At 40.6% G+C, this 19,799-nt stretch overlaps 1 protein-coding gene across 5 annotated transcripts in view; it reads left to right on the forward strand.

Moving 5' to 3' along the window:
• Positions 1-19,799, forward strand: part of CHAMP1 (chromosome alignment maintaining phosphoprotein 1) — an 89,344-nt gene that overhangs the window by 31,161 nt on the left and 38,384 nt on the right. The window contains exons 6-7 of one of the 5 annotated variants that reach the window (XR_007513593.1): positions 3,287-3,407; positions 15,325-15,484. The exons of 2 other annotated variants lie outside the window; for them this stretch is intronic. The gene's annotated coding sequence lies outside the window, so the exon portion shown is untranslated. Of the gene's footprint in view, positions 1-3,286; positions 3,408-15,324; positions 18,082-19,799 lie in introns of those variants that run through there. 2 more of the 5 variants (XR_007513591.1, XR_007513592.1) reach the window with 2 other exon arrangements.

Consider the following 19,799-nt stretch of genomic DNA (forward strand, 5'->3'; position numbering starts at 1 on the left):
ACAACCAAGCAAAGCATTTGCCTGTGTTTTCTCTCCGTAAAAGTAATTTTGATTTTTCTCTTTGTAGTTTAACTGCTCTTATTTAACGGATGCCACCTTTACTCTTATTGAAGTTGGATAGAATTATAATTCCTAAGATAGTGTTTTTTGAATATAGATGATTGTAATATAATCCTTATGAATACATTTGGGTTTGGATATGTGCTAGTATTGGGCTAGGAAGCGTTGGGTGGTTGAGGTGGAAGGGTGGAGTTTTCAGTACTATGGCAAGGAAGGCCTCAAAGAGAAAGTGGTATTTGAACAGGGACTGAGGAGGTGAGGAAGACAGCATGTGTGCATATTTTGGAATAAAGAAAGCAACGAGTGCAAAGGACTGAGTGCAAAGGACCGAAGGTGGGAGCAAAGGGCGGGTATAGTGGGAGATGAAGTCAGAGAGGTGAGGAGGAGGAGGTGTCAGCCCTTGTTGCCTTGCTACATTGTTAACTTTGTCTTTGGTGAGTCCTTGTAAGGTTTTGACCTGATCTAATATGATTGCTGTCACTTCAGTGATGAAAACAGACTGTAGTGGGGACAAGGGTGAGAGCAAGACCATGATGGAAGCCACTCGGAAAAAACTTTCAGAGGCACCACAACAGCTTCTCACTCAGCCCCAAAAAGAAGATGAAGGCCTCTGGGTTCCTTTCTACTTCTCTGCACTTGCTTCCCTCAACCCCACTTTCCCACAGGGAGAAACCCCTGAGTAGCTGGGTTCTACTTCCCTTCCAGGTGACCCCTTCAATGGCCCAGCCTTCTTGTGCAGAACTCCTTTCTAGCTTCACCCCAGTATCCTCTAGAATCTGGGTTTCACTGCCAGGAACCTTCTGTAACTTTCACAGAATATATGCTCCTTCTCCTTCCTTTGACTGAAACTGGCTTTCCTTTGAAGAAACTTTGTCCTTCACAGTGTTTTTAAGTGAAGGCTGCTCATTCACCCACATCATCCTTAAAGTTGAGGGTCCAACCTTGAAACACCTCTTTTTCTTGCTTCCTGTTTTATCTTATTTCCTATCGTGGCTTCAGTTTATTTACAGATTATTCTCAAATGTATGCTGACTATCCCACCCTCTTACCTGAGATGCGGTACCATCATTCTAATTGCCTCCTGGAAACTCTCCCATTTTCCCCAACCATTTCTATTAGAATGTGCAGAGTTCGGTCATGGGCTTAATCTCTTTCGGTGAGTCTTGGGTCATAATTGTTAACACTAATTGATTTTTTTCCTGTGGTGCTAAAATTAGCTGTAGGTGTAGGACATTAGGATAAATTTGGGCTGACTCTAAACAGTTTTTTTTTTTTCTAAACATACTTTTTATATTGGAAATGGACTTGTGGGCTTTATGGGTTTTTGTTTTCATGTAAATCATCTCTTTCTCTGAAATACAAAAAGTATAGAAAGGCATGACCCGACAGTGAGATTTGGTTATATACTTTGTTGTTGTTAGGTGCCGTCAGGTCGGTTCCGACTCATAGCGACCCTATGCCCAACAGTACGAAATACTTAGTAGTCAATATTTTAATTGAAAAAGAGCGGTGCACAAGTGATTTGCTGATTTCCACAGACCATTGGTCTCTGGTAGTTTTATTTCAAAAGATTGCTTATAATAGTGGACAAGACCACTATTATAAGAACTCAAGAAAAGGTTTAAACACAAAAGAAAACATTCTTTGATCACAAGGATGGGGAGGGAGGGAGAGGGGATTCACTAACTAGATAGTAGACAAGCATTATCTTAGGTGCAGGGAAGGACAACACAATACAGGGGAAGTCAGCACAACTGGATTAAACCAAAAGCTAAGAAGTTTCCTGAACACAACCAAACACTTCGAGGGCCGTAGTAGCAGGGGCAGGGGTCTGGGGACCATGGTTTCAGATGACATTTAGGTAAATTGGCATAAAAAAGTTTATTAAGAAAATGTTCTGCATCCCACTTTGGTGAATGACGTCTGGGGTCTTAAAAACTTTCGAGTGGCCATCTAAGATGCATCAATTGGTCCCAACCTATCTGGAGCAAAGGAGAATGAAGAACACGAAAGGCACAAGGAAAATACTAGTCCAAGAACAAAAGGGCCACGTAAACCAGAGACTCCCTCAGCCTGAGACCAGAATAATAGATGGTGCCTGGCTACCAGCAATGACTGCTCTGACAGGGAATGCGACAGAGAGTCCCTGATGGAACAGGAGAAAAGTGTGGTGCAGAACTCAAACTCACGTAGAAAGACCAGACTTAATGGTCTGACTGAGACTAGAGGAACCCCAGAAGACATGGCCCCTGACTCTCTGTTAACCCAGAACTAAAACCGTTCCCAAAGCCAACTCTTCAGACAAAGATTAGACTGGACTATAAAACATAAAATAATATTTGTAAAGAGTGTACTTCTTATTCTTAGTTCAAGTAGATATACAAGAGACTAAATGGGCAGCTCCTGTCCGGAGGTGGGATGAGAATGCAGAAAGGGATAGGAGCTAGTTGAATGGACACATGAAACACCCGTGGAAAAGGGGGAGTGTGCTGTCACATTATGGGGGTTGCAACTAGGGTCATATAACAATATGTATATAAAGTTTAGTATGAGAAATTGAGCTGTAAACTTTCACCTAAAGCACAATTAAAAAAAAAATTAAAAAAGCCAAAAAGATTCCTTGGAAGGAAAAATGCAAGAAAACAAGTAAATGCTTTAGGAAACCATTTTCAAACTGCATCCTGCCATCCAAGAGGTTATCTAAAATAGCGATTTTTATTTATAGGTGACTTAAAGATCTGTTGAATCTTCATTTTTCTGAATAAATAAGAAAGATGCAACTCTGTGTCCATCTCATTAAGCTGCCATACCTGTGTTTGGCAATTGGAGCTCATTTTCCTAGTAACATAGGAACCCAGTGCCTGTCCTGGGCTTGAAGGAGCACAAAGGAAGTATTCACAGGAAACTGGCTGGACGATGGGGAGGTCCTGGTTGAGTGTAACTCTTCGGAAAGGCCCCCGGCTGGACACAAAAGGCAAAGAAGAAAATCTACAAACAGTGCTTAGGACAGTTCTCTGTCACAACAGAGGGGCCAGGCTAGTGAATCCACACTGGTAACTGAAGTGTTCACAATGTTAAAAGACATGCCAGGAAACTGTTTACAAACCCTTGCTAGTAGGGGGCATAATAACAAACAGCCTTGGAGCGAATGCTGTTGTTTGTGACTTCAGTTCCCAGTGAAGTTCATCAGCAATTTTTTTTTTTTAATACCCTCTTCTCACATAAGTGTTCCTGTGTCAACTTATTTAAGTGGAACGAGACCACATGCTGATACGAGTAAGAGAGGAGAGAGCACGTGGAACAGCAAGGGGTGAGCAGAGGCATTTCACAGTTTCTCCAAGATTCAGGTAAAACATCTCATTTTAAAAATAAGAAGAAAAAAGGTTCTAGCGATACGATTGACAGTTTTCATAGATAAAATTATTTGACAGTTAAAATTTTTCTCCCTCAACTTCAGTCCATTCTTCTTTTTTTCTTTTAAGCACTATCTCTCTCAAATTAAAACAAAAACAAAGCCTGTCACTTTAGCTGACAAGATCAGTACTGCCCGTGGTCAGTAGGATTGTGCAGGCTGAGGGTCTCTTTAGGAAGTGCCGATTCAAGGTCCCTGATCAAGCAGGCGGCAGTCTCTGCCCCAGGCAGAGTAGGGAACTGGTACTCTAGGAGGTCAGTAGAGGGGCCATAAACTGTAAAAACGGCCCCTTCCCACAGCCCTTCTCTATACCAGAAGAAACATGAAGACAAAGTCAATCACATTTGCTAAACTTATGAACAGAAAATGGAGCCTACATCTTGTTTGGCTTGGGGGTTGTTGCTAACTATGGCTCTACATGAGCTTCTAATATTGCTTGGCCCCCTAAACATGTTTTTAAATAGCTTTTTTTTTTTTCCTGATTATACAGGTAGTATGTGTTGTTTGGAAACCCTGGTGGTGTAGTGATTAAGAGCTACGTCTACTAACCAAAAGGTTGGCAGTCTGAATCCACCAGGCGCTCCTTCGAAACTCTTTGGGGCAGTTCTGCTGTGTCCTATAGGGTCGCTATGAGTCGGAATTGACTCAGCAGCAACGGGTTTATGTGTTGTCTGCAGTGGATTTAGAAAATAGAAGCCTGAAGAAAATAAACATTACTCTTCAGTTCCAATATCCACAGAAAACTAGTGATAACATTTTGTTATATTTCCTTTAAGTCTTTATATACATTTGTGTGTGTAGGTATGTGTGAGTATATGTGAGTTTGTGTGTGTGTGTTCTTAACTATTGAAACCATACTACATATATAAATTTTATATCTTGAGTTTTCTAACTTGTCACTTTAATAAAATTAATCACTACAAAGATTTTTAAAAAATTCAGTCTCCCCACCATCCATTCATCCAATAATGATTAAAAGCTTACCATGTTGGATGGAAAAATTGGGAAAAAGATAAGGGTGATGGTTGAACAACATGGTACACACAGTGTCACTGAACTGTCCATGCAAAGATTGTTGAAATGACAAACGTTTTGGTACATACATATTTACTACAATTAAAAAAAAAATTTAAACTCTACTATGTGGTGAAAGGAAACCCTGGTGGCATAGTGGTTAAAAGCTACGGCTGCTAACCAAAAGGTCGATAGTTCAAGTCCACAGGCACTCCTTGGAAACCCTGTGGAGCAGTTCTATACTGTCCTATAGGGTCGGTATAAGTGGGAATCAACTTGATGGCAACAGGTTTGGTTTGGATGTGGTGAAAAAACCCAACTATATCTATTGTTTTTCATTGGGTGTTATGGAGGAAACAGATTATAAGAGATTGATACATGGGTCCATTCAGCCAATATACATTGGTCACTTATTTTGTGCCGGACACTGTCTTGGCATGGGGGTGCCTGGTTCTTGCTCTCATGGAGCATACATTCTGGTGTGGGAAACAGACCTGAGGCAAGTAAATGAATCAATAGAAAAATTTCAGATGTGAAAAGGTATATTAAGAAGTCAAAACAGAGCTACATGACAGAGAAATATGCATTGGGGGGAAGTGACATAATGTTAGACAGGGTGGCTAGGACGTTCCTCTGGAGAGGAGCTGAGCTGAGACAGAAATCTCTAGAAGGAGGCACCGAGGGAAGATCAGGTGAGCAGAAGAATGTCATTCCAGCAGAGGGCACTGCAAGTGCCGAGCACAGCTGAGGCAGGAATGGGTTTTGGTGCTGGAGAGACAGAAAGAAGGATAGGGTAACTGAAGTACAGTGAGTAGGGAGAAAGCGAAGGGCCAAGATCAGGCTTATAGGCCACAAGAGAAGTTGTATTTAATTCAAAGTGCAATGGGAGGCCGAGAAGAGAGGTGATCAGATTCATTGCTTAAAATTATCATTTAGGCTACTGCGGAGAAAATGGATTATAGATGGCAAGGAGGAGTCGACAGATGAGAGGGTAACCTATTGCAGAAATCCAGGTGAGAAATGGTAGTGGGGCTGGTGGGGATAAAAGTGGGCAGGTTAGGGACATGCTCAGGAGGTAGAACTGGTAGGCTAGTGTTATGGATTGAATTATGTCCCCTCAAGATGTGTATCAATTTGGCTAGGCCATGATTCCCAGTATTGTGTGATTGTCCACCATTTTGTCATCTGATGTGATTTTCCCAAGTATTGTAAATCCTACCTCTAGGGTTGGTATGAGTACCAGGTATATATATTTTTTCTTTACATGGAGAGTGTATTCCTGTATAAAAACCAGTAAAGTGTAATGCAGCCTCTATTTCTAGGGCCTGTTACTCTAGAGGTGGAAACAAGTTATGAACACAGCCCAAATAATTATAAAGCAGTTGTATATCTAAAAGCAAAAGACTGAAAACAATCCAGTGTCCATCACTCCAAACCAAAAAGAAACTCACTGCCCTCGAGTCAATTCCAACTCATTGCGACCCTACAGGACAGAGTAGAACCGCTCCATAGGGTTTCCAGGTCTATAATCCTTATGAAAGCAAACTGCTACATCTTTCTTCTGTGGAGCTGCTGGAAGGTTTCAATCACTGACCTTTTGGTTAGCCACCGAGCACTTAATCACTGTGCCACCAGGACTCCCTAGAGATAAATAAAGCAAGGTGCAAAACGTTTTTATCATTCGTGTAGTATATATGCTTATATATGCATAGGCTATTTCAGGAAGCATGCACAAGAAATGAATGACAATGTTTGCTCCTAAGGAGGAGAATGGTGGGCTTGACGGCAGGGATGCTAAAGGGAAAGAGAGGCAGAGCCATATTTTTCACTGCAATACCTTTTGTATCTTTCAAATTTTTATCACACATGTATTACCTTTGTTGTTGTTAGGTGCGGTCGAGTCAGTTCCGACTCATAGCGACCCTATGCACAACAGAACGAAACACTGCCGGGTCCTATGCCATCCTTACAGTCGTTGTTATGCTTGAGCTCATTGTTGCAGCCACTGTGTCAGTCCACCTCGTTGAAGGTCTTCCTCTTTTCCACTGACCCTGTACTCTGCCAAGCATGATATCTTTCTCCGGGGACTGATCCCTCCTGACAACATGTCCAAAGTATGTAAAACGCAGTCTCGTCATCCTTGCCTCTAAGGAGCATTCTGGCCACACTTCTTCCAAGACAGATTTGTTCATTCTTTTGGCATATTCAATATTCTTTGCCAACACCACAATTCAAAGGCGTCAACTCTTATTCGGTCTTCCTTATTCATTGTCCAGCTTTCACATGCATATGATGTGATTGAAAATACCATGGCTTGGGTCAGGCGCACCTTAGTCTTCAGGGTGACATCTTTGCTCTTCAACACTTTGAAGAGGTCCTTTGCAGCAGATTTGCGCAGTGCAATGCGTCTTTTGATTTCTTGACTGCTGCTTCCATGGCTGTTGATTGTGGATCCAAGTAAAATGAAATCCTTGACAACTTCAATCTTTTCTCCATTTATCATGATGTTGCTCATTGGTCCAGTTGCGAGGATTTTTGTTTTCTTTATGTTGAGGTGTAATCCATACTGAAGGCTGTGGTCTTTCTTTGATCTTCATTAGTAAGTGCTTCAAGTCCTCTTCACTTTCAGCAAGCAAGGTTGTGTCATTTGCATAATGCAGGTTGTTAATAAGTCTTCCTCCAATCCTGATGCCCTGTTCTTCATATAGTCCAGTTTCTCAGATTATTTTTTCAGCATACAGATTGAATAGGTATGGTGAAAGAACACAACCCTGACGCACACGTTTCCTGACTTTAAACCAATCAGTATCCCCTTGTTCTGTCCGAACAACTGCCTCTTGATCTATGTAAAGGTTCCTCATGAGCACAATTAAGTGTTCTGGAATTCCCATTCTTCGCAGTGTTATCCATAGTTTGTTATGATCCACACAGTCAAATACCTTTGCATAATCAATAAAACACAGGTAAACATCCTCCACAATGTTATCCATAATTTGTTATGATCCACACAGTTGAATGTCTTTGCATAGTCAATGAAACACAGGTAAACATCTTTCTGGTATTCTCTGCTTTCAGCCAGGATCCATCTGACATCAGCAACGATATCCCTGGCTCCACGTCCTCTTCTGAAACTGGCCTGAATTTCTGGCAGTTCCCTGTCGATATACTGCTGGAGCCGCTTTTGAATGATCTTCAGCAGAATTTTGCTTGCGTGTGATATTAATGATATTGTTATATAATTTCCACATTTGGTTGGATCACCTTTCTTGGGAATAGGCATAATTATGGATCTCTTCCAGTCAGTTGGCCAGGAAGCTGTCTTCCATATTTCTTGGCAGAGAAGAGTGAGCACCTCCAGCGCTGGCTGCATCTGTTCATTGAAATATCTCAATTGATATTCTATCAATTCCTGGAGCCTTGTTTTTCTCCAATGCCTTCAGAGCAGCTTGGACTTCTTCCTTCAGTACCATCGGTTCCTGATCATATGCCATCCCTTGAAATGGTTGAATATCGACTAATTCTTTTTGGTATAATGACTCTGTGTATTCCTTCTATCTTCTTTTGATGCTTCCTGCATCATTTAATATTTTCCCCATAGAATCCTTCACTATTGCAACTTGAGGCTTGAATTTTTTCCTCAGTTCTTTCAGCTTGAGAAACGCCGAGTGTGTTCTTCCCTTTTGGTTTTCCCTCTCTAGCTCTTTGCACATGTCATTATAATACTTTACTTTGTCTTCTCGAGAGGCCCTTTGAAATCTTCTGTTCAGTTCTTTTACTTCATCAATTCTTCCTTTTGCTTTAGCTGCTCGATGCTCAAGAACAAGTTTCAGAGTCTCCTCTGACATCCATCTTGGTCTTTTCTTTCTTTCCTGTCTTTTCAGTGACCTTGCTTTCTTCAGGGATAATGTCCTTGATGTCATTCCACAACTCGTCTGCGGTCACTAGTGTTCAATGCGTCAAATCTATTCTTCAGATGGTCTCTAAATTCAGGTGGGATATACTCAAGGTCATATTTTGGCTCTCATGGACTTGCTCTGATTTTCTTCAGTTTCAGTTTGAACTTGCATATGAGCAATTGACGGCCTGTTCCACAGTCAGCCCCTGGCCTTGTTCTGACTGAAGATATTAAGCTTTTCCATCGCCTCTTTCCACAGAGGTAGTCAATTTGATTTCTGTGTGTTCCATCTGGTGAGGTCCGTGTGTATAGTCACCGTTTATGTTGGTGAAAGAAGGTACTTGCAATGAAGAAGTCGTTGGTCTTGCAAAATTCTGTCATTTGATCTCCGGCATTGTTTCTATCACCAAGGCCATATTTTCCAGCTACTGGTCCTTCTTTGTTTCCAACTTTCGCATTCCAGTCACCAGAATTTATCAATGCATCTTGTCTGCACGTTCGATCAATTTCAGACCTCGTCAAATAAAAAAATTAAAAGGCAAAACAACACAGTTATAATAAAGACTCAATGAATTCTGAGCATGGGGAGATCTGAGAAAGGGGACTCCAGTGTAGGTATGTGTCTTCAGCAAGGTTTTCATAAACAGTATGTCAGTCAAAACACTCCTCAACCCTCAATTATATGAATCTCTCTCATTTGGAGGAAGGAAAAAACGTTTTCTAGGTGTGGCTTGCAAAGTTTCCCTCTACCTTTTTTTTTTTTTTTCAATTAACCCAAGACCAGACCAGTGAGTTTCTTAGTGTCCCCCGCCTTCCTTTCTCCCTCCTCGTCCTTTCTCTCTCTCTCTCTCTTCTCTGAGCCCAAAGACTCCTGACTTAGAACTACCAATGCTTTCCTAAGTACACAGGAATCTAAGTATAGCGCTATTCTTTGAAAACAAATTTTGGCCCAAAATAGGTCTGATTTTGATTACTGAAGAAGGTGCCAGGGGAGAGATGGCATCCTCTCACTTACTCAAAAGTTCTCTTCAGTGTCCCCCCGTCACATAAAGAATAAAGTGCAAACCCATTTCATGGCCTTCGAGGCTCTTCACAGTGACTCTCGTCTCTTGATCTTTAACACCATCCTGTCTCCAGTCTTGCTCCCTTGTTTTCTCAAACACAGCTTCATGCTCATCTTCTTTCTTTCATTTATCAAAATTCTGTTCCTCTCTAATCCCAGTTCACAGGCCAGGTCTGCCCTGGTTTATCCCTCATCCTTCCTCTCTGAGGAGTGGGCAACCTGAAGAATTTTTAGTTAGTTCGTGTGTGTAAGTATTTCTCTACTAAATTTTAAGCTCTTTGAACTCAGAGACCAGATCCAGGAAGCCATTTAAAAAGAACATCGTGTCTGAATTCTTTGTTCATAGACATCAAAGTGAGATTTCTAGTTGATCTAATTGCTTCTTGACATTGTAGATGAAGCAAAAAACGTCCTGAGGGTCTTCAGAAACAACTGACTTCTAACTCAAAACTTACTGCTTCCAACATCCCTCTGTTGGGGACTTGTATGAAATCCTTGGGGGCTTCTTAAGCTTTCATATATGGTGCATGCCTTGGATGGCCTCAAGAGTGAAACCATAAAATATTACATAAAACCAGTAGTTTTACAAAAAATTACCAGATTGAGGACTTTCTTTTAAAGCAAAAAACAAAACCCAGAAAGACATATAGGGAAACTTTTATTTTGACTGCACGAAATTTAGAAACATTTCAACAGCAAAGAATATGTAAACAACATAAAAAAAAAAAATCACAAAACAAGAAAAAAAATGGTTGTCAAATGTCCAACCTCCTTAACTATAAATTTAGGACTAAACTAATAAAAAATAATACAAATTTTAGCTGGGGAGTCTTGTTGTTTTTAAGTATTTTGTTTATGTTCTTACTTCAGTTTAAAACCCATCAAAATTTCTTGGGGTAAATATTAAGTTACTTTTACAGAATTATAATAAAAGGTCAGAGCACATAGAAATGGTGTTGTATTTCAGAAGTCACAGCCAGGTCATGTCAAACTTCAGTGATGACTGTGGGCCTTTCATTTCAGTCAAAATACAGTACTTAAGTGATCTAATTCTAGGTTCGAACAGCCAAACTTTTGGTCAACAGCCGAGGGCTTTAACCACTTTGCCACCAGGGCTTCTAGCACATACCTGTTATACCCGTTGCCATCGAGTTGATTCTAACTCATAGCGACCCTATAGGACAGAGTAGAACTGCCCCATAGAGTTTCCAAGGAGTGCCTGGTGAATTCAAACTGCCAAATTTTTGGCTAACAGCCGTAGCACGTAACCACTAAGCCACCAGGGTTTCCTTCTAGCACATACTACCTTCTAAAATACTATCTTCTGAATTATTGTGTTGTTATCTGTCTGCCCTCATTAGGAGGGAAGCTCTGTGAGGCCAGGACTTTTGGTCTGTCCTGGGTATTGCTTTATCCCCATTGCCCAGCATAGCGCCTGACACATAGTAGATGCTCACTAGATGTTTGTGGATTGGATGAATTGCGGCAGGCAGACCTGGCAGTGCTAGTGGTGATGGCTGTACGCTAGATGCCCCCATGTTCTGTGGCTTTGTGTGGGTAGCTGGTGTGGGCGTGTGTGCTTTGCTTAGCTTCTGACTCTAGAAAAACGCTAAGGGGGCAGGCAGTGGGTGAAAGGGCAGGACAGATGCAGCAGCTGTTAAGGAGGAAATTGCGCTGCCTCCAGCCCAAGCAGAAGAGGCTGCCTAGACAGCCATGATTTGAGCTGCAAGGCCCCATTTCACCAAAGCTGATTGGGCCAGAGCGACTGGCTCACAAGGGCTGCCAATCCATAGGCTGACAACCTATGTGTGGTCTGGCTCACACAGATGAATGGCCAGGTTCCTTCATTCGGGAATTTGAACTGGAAAATAATGAACCAGTTTACCAGCTACGTTCCATGGAAAGTGGGAGTCACAAGCTAAAAAGTTGTGACTTCAGAGGCCATGCAGGGCTGTGTGCAAACTCAAGAGAAGAAGACACTAAAGGCCCTCTGTGGAAGCTGGCTGGTAGAGAGAGTGGGGTAGAGAGGTTTAAAGAGCACAGCAGAAAAGCTGTGAGAGTAGCAGTGCCCCAGGACTGCCTGGTGCTTGGCAGCCTTCAGTTCTAGTTCTGGGCTGCACTTATCTTTATAGTAAACTCTCCTCTTCTTGAAATAACTCCAGTGGGTCTGTGTCTCCTGTAATCAACAGAGCTGATTATAACAAGTAATACCTTACAGCTGTCTTACGAGTGGCCCTTTCTGTGCTAGTGTCAACAGTGATGTGGGAGAACAACTCTGAGAAAGCATGTATTAGATGAAGGCTGCCAGCTGAGTTGTGCGAACGCTTTTCTAGGCAGACACACTTGTTCTGTGGCATTTATATTCTGTGTCACTCTCCCTGGTTCCATGATACAACTGAATTTTATGGGAGAAATGGTATAGGATAGTGGGTACGAACTCCAAAGAGTTTCAGTCCTGGCTCTGCTGCATACTAGCTGTGTTACGTGTTGATGTTGAGTTGATTCTGACTCATCGTGGCCCCATGTGTTACAGGTTAGAACTGCTCTGTAGGGTTTTCCAGGCTGTAATCTTTACAGGAGCAGATCTCCAGGTCTTTCTCCCGTGGAGCCTCTTAGTGGGTTCAAATGGCCAATCTTTAGGTTAGCAGCTGATTGCAAACTGTTTATTATCACCCAGGCACCTCTACTAGCTGTGTAACCCTGGGCAAATTATTTAATCTCTTTGTACCTCAGTTTCCTAATCTGCTAAATGAAAATAGACATTTCCTTTTAGGGTTACGGTGAGAATTAAATAAATTAATACAAGTGTTTTAGACCAGTACTTGGGACATGGAACATAGTAAATGCTCAGTAAATGTCAGGTAAAATTAATAGACAAATCATTTATTTGACCTATCTCTGCAGCTAGACTAAAACCCCTGCATCTGAGGGCTAATCATTGTTCAGGGCCAAGTAGAAATAATACCTACTCAATAAAGCCTTGTGGTTAGATTTAGTGATGTGATTTTAAGAAGTGTGGAGAATGAAACTGATTATTCATGGACATGGGGTGATGGGGCCAGATAAGGTGGGTTCAAGCAGTGACGGAGAGGTTCAAAAACTGCTTTGGGGCGGGGATGCAGACATCCTGAATTGAGTAGGGCTGTCTCACATTAGGAAGAATTGTCTCACCCAAATGCTGATAGTGCCCCCATTTAGATGATTATAATCATTTGAACTAGTGATGTAATGAGACAAAAAGAGCTTTTGGAAAAAGTGCATGGAATGAAACACCAGATTCAGGAATAGCGATCACCTTGGTTGGAGGAAGGGTTCACTAAAGGAATTTACCTTATGTTGGCAGTGTTTTATTATCAGCTGTCAAAAGATGCATTGCATTGGACAAATTGCCTGCAAGAGATCTCTTTAAAGTGTTAAAACGTAAAGATGTCACCTTGAGGACTAAGGTGCGCCTGATACGTACAAAAGCTGGACAATGAATAAGGAAGACCTAAGAAGAATTGATGCCTTTGAGTTGTGGTGTTGACGAAGAATGTTGAATATACCATCGACTGCCAAAAGAACGAACAAATCTATTTCAGAAGTACAACCAGAATGCTCCTTAGAAGCAAGGATGGCGAGACTATGTCTCACATACTTTGGACATGTTGTTGGGAGAGACCAGTCCCTGGAGAAGGACATCGTGCCTACTAAAGTAAAGAGAGGGTCAGCAAAAAAGAGGAATACCCTCAACGAGATAGACTGACACAGTGGCTGCAACCACGGGCTCAAGCATAGCAACAGTTGTGGAGATGGCGCAGGACTGGGCAGCTTTTCTTTCTGTAGTGCATATGTATGTGTATATACGCATACATACATACATACTTTTTTTTTAAATTTGAAAGAATTCTGGGAGGACAGAAAGGTTGCAAGTGCCGGAGTGAATAACTTTTCCTTCTTGAACCATTTGAAAGTAAGTGACCGAAAGTGATGCCAATCATTTCTGAATTCTCTAGTGTGTATTTCTTACAAATAAGGACACTCTCCTATATAACCAGAATACAACCATCAAAATCAGACAGTTTTAAGTCACTTTATGAGTCCACCATAACACCAATACTAGAACCTGACAAAGATTCTATAAAGAAGAAAATTAATGAATATAGACAAAAATATTCTTAACATATTACAAATTCAAATCCAGTAATATAAAAAATGAGTACAGCGTGACCAAGTAGGGTTTCTCGCAGGAATGCAAGGTTGGTTAAACGTTCAAAACTCAGTCAGTGTAATTCACAATATTAACAGAACACAGGAGAAATGCAATATGATCATTTCAATGGATGCACAAAAATATTTGACAAAATCCAACACTTATTTATGATAAAATCTCCTAGTTAAACTAGGAAGTAAGGAATTTCCTCAAACTGATAAAGGATGTCTACAAAGACCTGCAGCTAATATAATGGCAAAAGACTGAATTGTTTCCCTCTGAGACTGAGAAAAAGGCAAGGATGTTCACTTTTACCATGTTATTCATCATGATACTGGAGGTCCTAGCCATTGCATTAAGGCAAGAAAAAGGAATAAAAGGCATAAAATTGGAGAGAAAGAAGTAATGTTTTTAGCAAGGTCACAATGCAGGTTAATATACCAATATTAATTGTATATTTATATATTAGCAGCAACCTAGAAAGAGAAATTAAAAAAAAAAATTCCACTTACACCACTTACAGTAAACCAAAAACCAAACCCAGTGCCGTCGAGTTGATTCTGACTCATAGCCACCCTATACTTACAGTAGCATGAAAAAATACTTAGAAATAAATCTAACAAAATGTATCCAAATCCTCTACACTGGACACTACAAAATATTACCGAGAGAAATTAAGAGAGACCCAAGTGTCACTATGAGCCAGAATTGACTCAATGGCAAAGAGTTTGGTTTTTGATTTAAGTAAATGAAGAGATACACAATGTTCATGGATCTGAAGACTCAAAATTATTAAGGTGACCATTCTCCCTAAATTGATCTATAAATTCAATGCAATCTCAATCAAAATGCCAGTAGACTTTTTTTTTTGGTAGAAATTGACAAGCTGATTCTAAAATCTGTATGGAAATCCAAGAGACCTAGAATAACCAAAACAACTTTAAAAAAGAACCCTGGCAGTAAAGAGAAACACTCTCATCTTCCTTAATATCTGTTACCTTTCCTTCATACCCTTTCACCCATTGCCTACCCCTACCCCTTTTTTTAGAGTCAGAAACTAAGAATATCTTAGGTAAAATTAATACATCAGTATCTTAGTTTCCTAGTGCTACTGCAACAGAAATAGCACAAGTGGGTGGCTTTAAAGAATAGAAATTTATTTTCTCCCAGTTCTGGAGGCTAAAAGTTCAAGTCAGGGTCTTGGCCATGTTGATTCCTTCCTTGATGATAAACCAAAAAACCAAACCTGTTGCCATCGAGTCAATTCTGACTCATAGCGACTCTATAGGACTGAGTAGAACTGCCCCACAGGGTTTCCAAGGAGCACCTGGTGGATTTGAACTGCCAACCTTTTGGTTAGCAGCTGTAGCTCTTAACCACTACACCACCAGGGTTTCCCCATTCCTTATTGATAGTCCCAGGAATTCCTTGGTTCCTTAGCAGTCCTCACATGGCACCTGTTTTCCCCACTTTGTGCTTGTTCTGTATCTAATCTGCTCTTTTTATAACTCAGAAGTAATTAGGTTTAGGACATACCGTATGCTGGTATGGCCTCACTAACGTAACGTTAGATTGCATTATGGAAGATGATTACATTACATTACATCCACAGGTATAGGGATTAGGAGTCTAGCACATATTCTGGGGGACACAATTCAATCCATAACAAAGAATAATTTTTTCTCTAGAATCTCTTTAGTGCTAGACAAGCCCTGGGAGAACCTAGCACTATGCCTGGTAGATTTCAGGTGCTCAACGACAGTTTGTTGAATTGAACTGGACAGTTTAGAAAGAAGGAAACTCTGTTGAATAAACCAAACTCCTCCAATCAGCTCTGGCTGCCAGTAGGTAAGTGTCCATATCACTCTCATAAGGGAAAGAGGACAAAGGTGTGTGTCTGAACAGTCAATGCATTTATATTTGTAGGAAGCAATATATAGATGTGTTGGAACAAGCATAGCATTTGCAATCGAATCAACCTAGTTCGAATCCTGGCTCTGTCTCTTCCTGTATGCGACCTCGGACATGTTTCTTAACATCTTTTGACTCCTGGTTTCCCCCCTAATATGATAGGAATAACTGTGCCTACATGCAGGAATGTTAGAGGGATTAAATGAGATGCTATGTAAGACCATCTGACAAAATAATCACTTGGTAAATGGTAGCTATTATTTTTTTTCTCTGCCTCCCACCTGATTACCTTCCCAGGTTTGTCTGTCTTAGAAAGATGGAGATTGTGGCCTTCTTTTGTTTCATAGCAGAACTAGAAAATAGGGCATGTGGGTTATAGACTATTTAAGGTCTGGCTCAGCTTTTCGAATTCATGAGAGCTTTCTTTCATTTTACTTCTTGTGTTTTATCATTAATGAACACATTAGGACAAATGAAAGCCATGTAACATGCAAGTCACTTTCAGTTTTAATTGCAGTAATAGCTAACATTTATCATTTTCTATGGGCTAGGCAAGGAGCCCTGGTGGTACAGTGGTTAAGTGCTCGGCTGCTAACCGAAAGGTCAGTGGTTTGAATCCACCAGCAATTCCACAGGAGAAAAGACCTAAGGATATCCTCCTAGAAAGATTACAGCCTTGGAAACCCTGTCCTACAGGATGGGTTGCTGTGGGTTGGAGTCGACTCAATGGCACATGACAACAACAGCATGGGGTAGGCATTGAGTGAAGGTCTTTTCAGGAATTCTCTCATTTAATTTTCTCACAACAACCTGTTAGGTTCATTATTTTTATTATTCCTGATTTTACTGATGATGATACTAGGTCAGAGTGGTTAGTTAGCCTGCCCAAGGTCCACAGCTTAGGTCTGGCCCGCTCTGAAAACGGTGTTGATAGTAAGTTACTTCTTACCAGGTTCAGAAAGAACAGTTAAGAGCTTGTGTGCCTTGTTCTCTCTTTTTTGTTTCTTCTTTACCTCCTCCTTCAGTTATCAGTCTAGTTAGTAAAGTGATGAACAGAGGCCACTAATAGCTAAAGTGAAAAGATTTTTTAGAGATTATTACGTGTATCTTTTCACCAGAAGATCTGCTTTTTCGTGTAAATGCATCCATTGTGTGCTGCACAAAATTTAATATCCCCTTGGAGCTCATTTTCGGCATAAATGTGCTTTCATATTATATGACTTCTTTGTCATTCGTCATGACTAAAAACAACCCAGTATTGTTTAGGGTGAGCTTACTGTGATATTAACCAAGAACGAGCACTGGTTTATATGAGGCAAGGTGGTTGTATAGCCTTTGGTTTACCTGGTGACCTGTTTAGTGTTTTAAATGTAAAAGGAAAACCAGTTGCCAAACTGGAAAATAAGCTCTCAGTGTGGGGTTTTCCACATGATGTGTTCTAGGAAGATCATAAAAAACCAAAACCAAACTCACTGCCATCGAGTTGATTCTGATTCATAACAACCCACTAGAGCAGAGTAGAACTGCTCCATGGAGCCGTAAATCTTTATGGAAGCAGATTGCCACATCTTTCTCCCTCAGACTGGCTGATGGGTTTGAGCCACTGACCTTTTGGTTAGCACCGAGCTCTTTAATCACTGCACCACCAGGGCTCCCAGGATTATCATAGGCGATTTAAAACAAACAAAAAAAAAAAGGTTGTATTGATGTTTCTGTAGTTAAATAAATTTGGAAAGTATGGGGTTATACAGAGATAAACCACTTCTCTCTGGGACTTTTCAGACCTTTAATATGTGGGCGCAAAATCTCCAGAAGGGGCCCAGTGTATCCATGTCCTAAACTTTTAGCCCAAAACCGCTTCCTCCTTCTCACCCCTAATACCTTCAGCATCTCCACTCTGGGAAATGGTGCCTTTGTTAATTATTTTTTCTTTTCAGTTACAACACGAGTTACTTGATTCTTTAAACATTTTTATTTGTATCCAAAACCCCAGATCTTTACTAGAGTCTGGTTTTGCAGGTAAGAAGCCACAAGGTCATTGACTATTTGACTTTAAGACACTTTCTACTTAGCATTTCAAGAGACTTCCTTTCCACAACTACCTTAATAGTGATTTATCTTCTATTCATTGTTGTTTTTTCTAAGGTAGTATATGCATAAAAGAATTATGCATGAAAAGCAGGTTTCCTCCTACCTCCAAACCAAAAACCAAACCAGACCCCAGTGCTGTGGAGTTGATTCCAACTCATAGCAACCCTATAGGACAGAGTAGAACTGCCACATAGAGTTTCCAAGGAGTACCTGGTGGATTTCAACTGCTGACCTTTTGGCTAGCAGCCATAGCACTTAACCACTAGACCACCAGGGTTTCCTCCAGCCTCGTAATTCTCCCCAAAGGCAAGCACTGTTATCAGTTTCTTGGGTCTGCTTCCAGATGTATTCTATACGTATAAACGAATGTATATATACATCCCCTTTTAATTTTCTTAAATAAAAAGGTAGTAACATAGTTACACACTGCTCAGCTAACTACATGTTTTTGAGTTAGTTGTTTCTATATCAACATACATTTTTCACATGCTCATTCTTTTCCGTGTATGCATTATAGTCTATATTCTATTGTATGGATGGTCCATAATTCACTTAATTAGACCCTATTGATGGACATTTAAGTCTTTCTCAGGCTTTTCTGACTACAAACAATGTGGTAATGAATAAACAAACAAACAAAACAAACCCATTGCTGTCAAGTCGATTCTGACTCATAGTGACCCTATAGGACAGAGTAGAACTGTCCCATAGGGTTCCCAAAGAGCAGCTGGTGGATTAAAATTGCCAACTTTTTGGTTAGCAGCCATAGTGCTTAACCACAGCACCACATAACTTTTATGTTGAGGCAAGTAGCCCTTTGGCAGTTAGGTACATTTCAAGTATTTTTCCTGCCTTACCTCCTATAGAGACAAATTCACAATGTAAGCACAATGACACAATGTATGCAATAGAAAAAAAAAAAAGTAATAGAGGTAGGATTTAATTACTACCTTTCTTCAAAGGGTAACAAGCCTGTTTTGCCTCTCAGAGTTTGCCTGCATCAGGATGGTCTGATGGGTCATTTGTTTTATTGCCTAGTAACTTAAGGGATAAAAATATTACCCTTAAGATGTAATATTACCCTGTAAGATACCCACACTGATGGAAATACGTCAACGGGGTATAGGAGCCAATGGCCAATGATGGAACAATTTGAGCAGAAAAATAAAGTACTACTGGATTATAACCTGAAGTATAAAATAAATATCCCTCAGTCTATACTGCCATAAATAAATGAGTGAAGCGACAGATCTCTCTTGTAGAAGAATTCCAGATAATTCAGGTAGAAACTACCCTCCTCAAGTAGGTGAAGCATAACTCTCCACTTTTTAGGTGTGGGCTCCATGTAGTGACTTCCTCCCAAAGAGTACAGTATGGAAAGGGGGTAAAAGAGTGACTTTTCAACAGAGAAACCTGACAAACACTATCTCAGCCAGATGACCAAGGTTAACAACAGTGATAAGTTACGTTGATACTAAGTACCATTGATATGATGTGATGAAAATGGCACTCTACCTCTCTGGGCTTCCTCCCCAAAACACAAAACTCCAGTTTAATCATGAGGAAAACTTCAAATTGCAAAAGAGGGACATTCTACAAAATACCTGACCAGTACTCCTCAAAACTGTCAAATTCATCATAAATGAGGAAAGTCTAAGAAACTGCCACAACCAAGAGGAGCTTAAGGAGACCTTATGACTAAATGCAATGCGGTCTCCCAAATGGGATCCTGGCACAGAAAAAGGACATTAGGTAGAAACAAAGGAAATCCTAATATAGTAAGGGCTTTAGTTAATAATAAAGTATCCATATCAGTTCATTAATTGTAACAAATGTACCATGCTAATATGTTGTTGTTGTTAGGTGCTGTCGAGTCACTTCTGACTCATAGCAACCCTGTGCACAACAGAACGAAACACTGCCCAGTATTGCACTTACTCACAATTGTTTTTATGCTTGAGCCCACTGTTGTAACAACTGTGTCAGACCACCGCATTGAGGGTCTTCCTATTTTTTGCTGACCCTCTGCTTTACCAAGCATGATGTCCTTCTCCAAATACTGGTCCCTCCTGATAACATGTCCAAAGTATGTGAGACAAAGTCTTGCCATCCTTGCTTCTAAGGAGCACTCTGGCTGTGCTTTTTCCAAGACATGTATTTG

The sequence above is a fragment of the Elephas maximus genome, chromosome 17 (assembly GCF_024166365.1).
Source record: "Elephas maximus indicus isolate mEleMax1 chromosome 17, mEleMax1 primary haplotype, whole genome shotgun sequence".
In the NCBI taxonomy this organism is placed as follows: Eukaryota; Metazoa; Chordata; class Mammalia; order Proboscidea; family Elephantidae; genus Elephas; species Elephas maximus.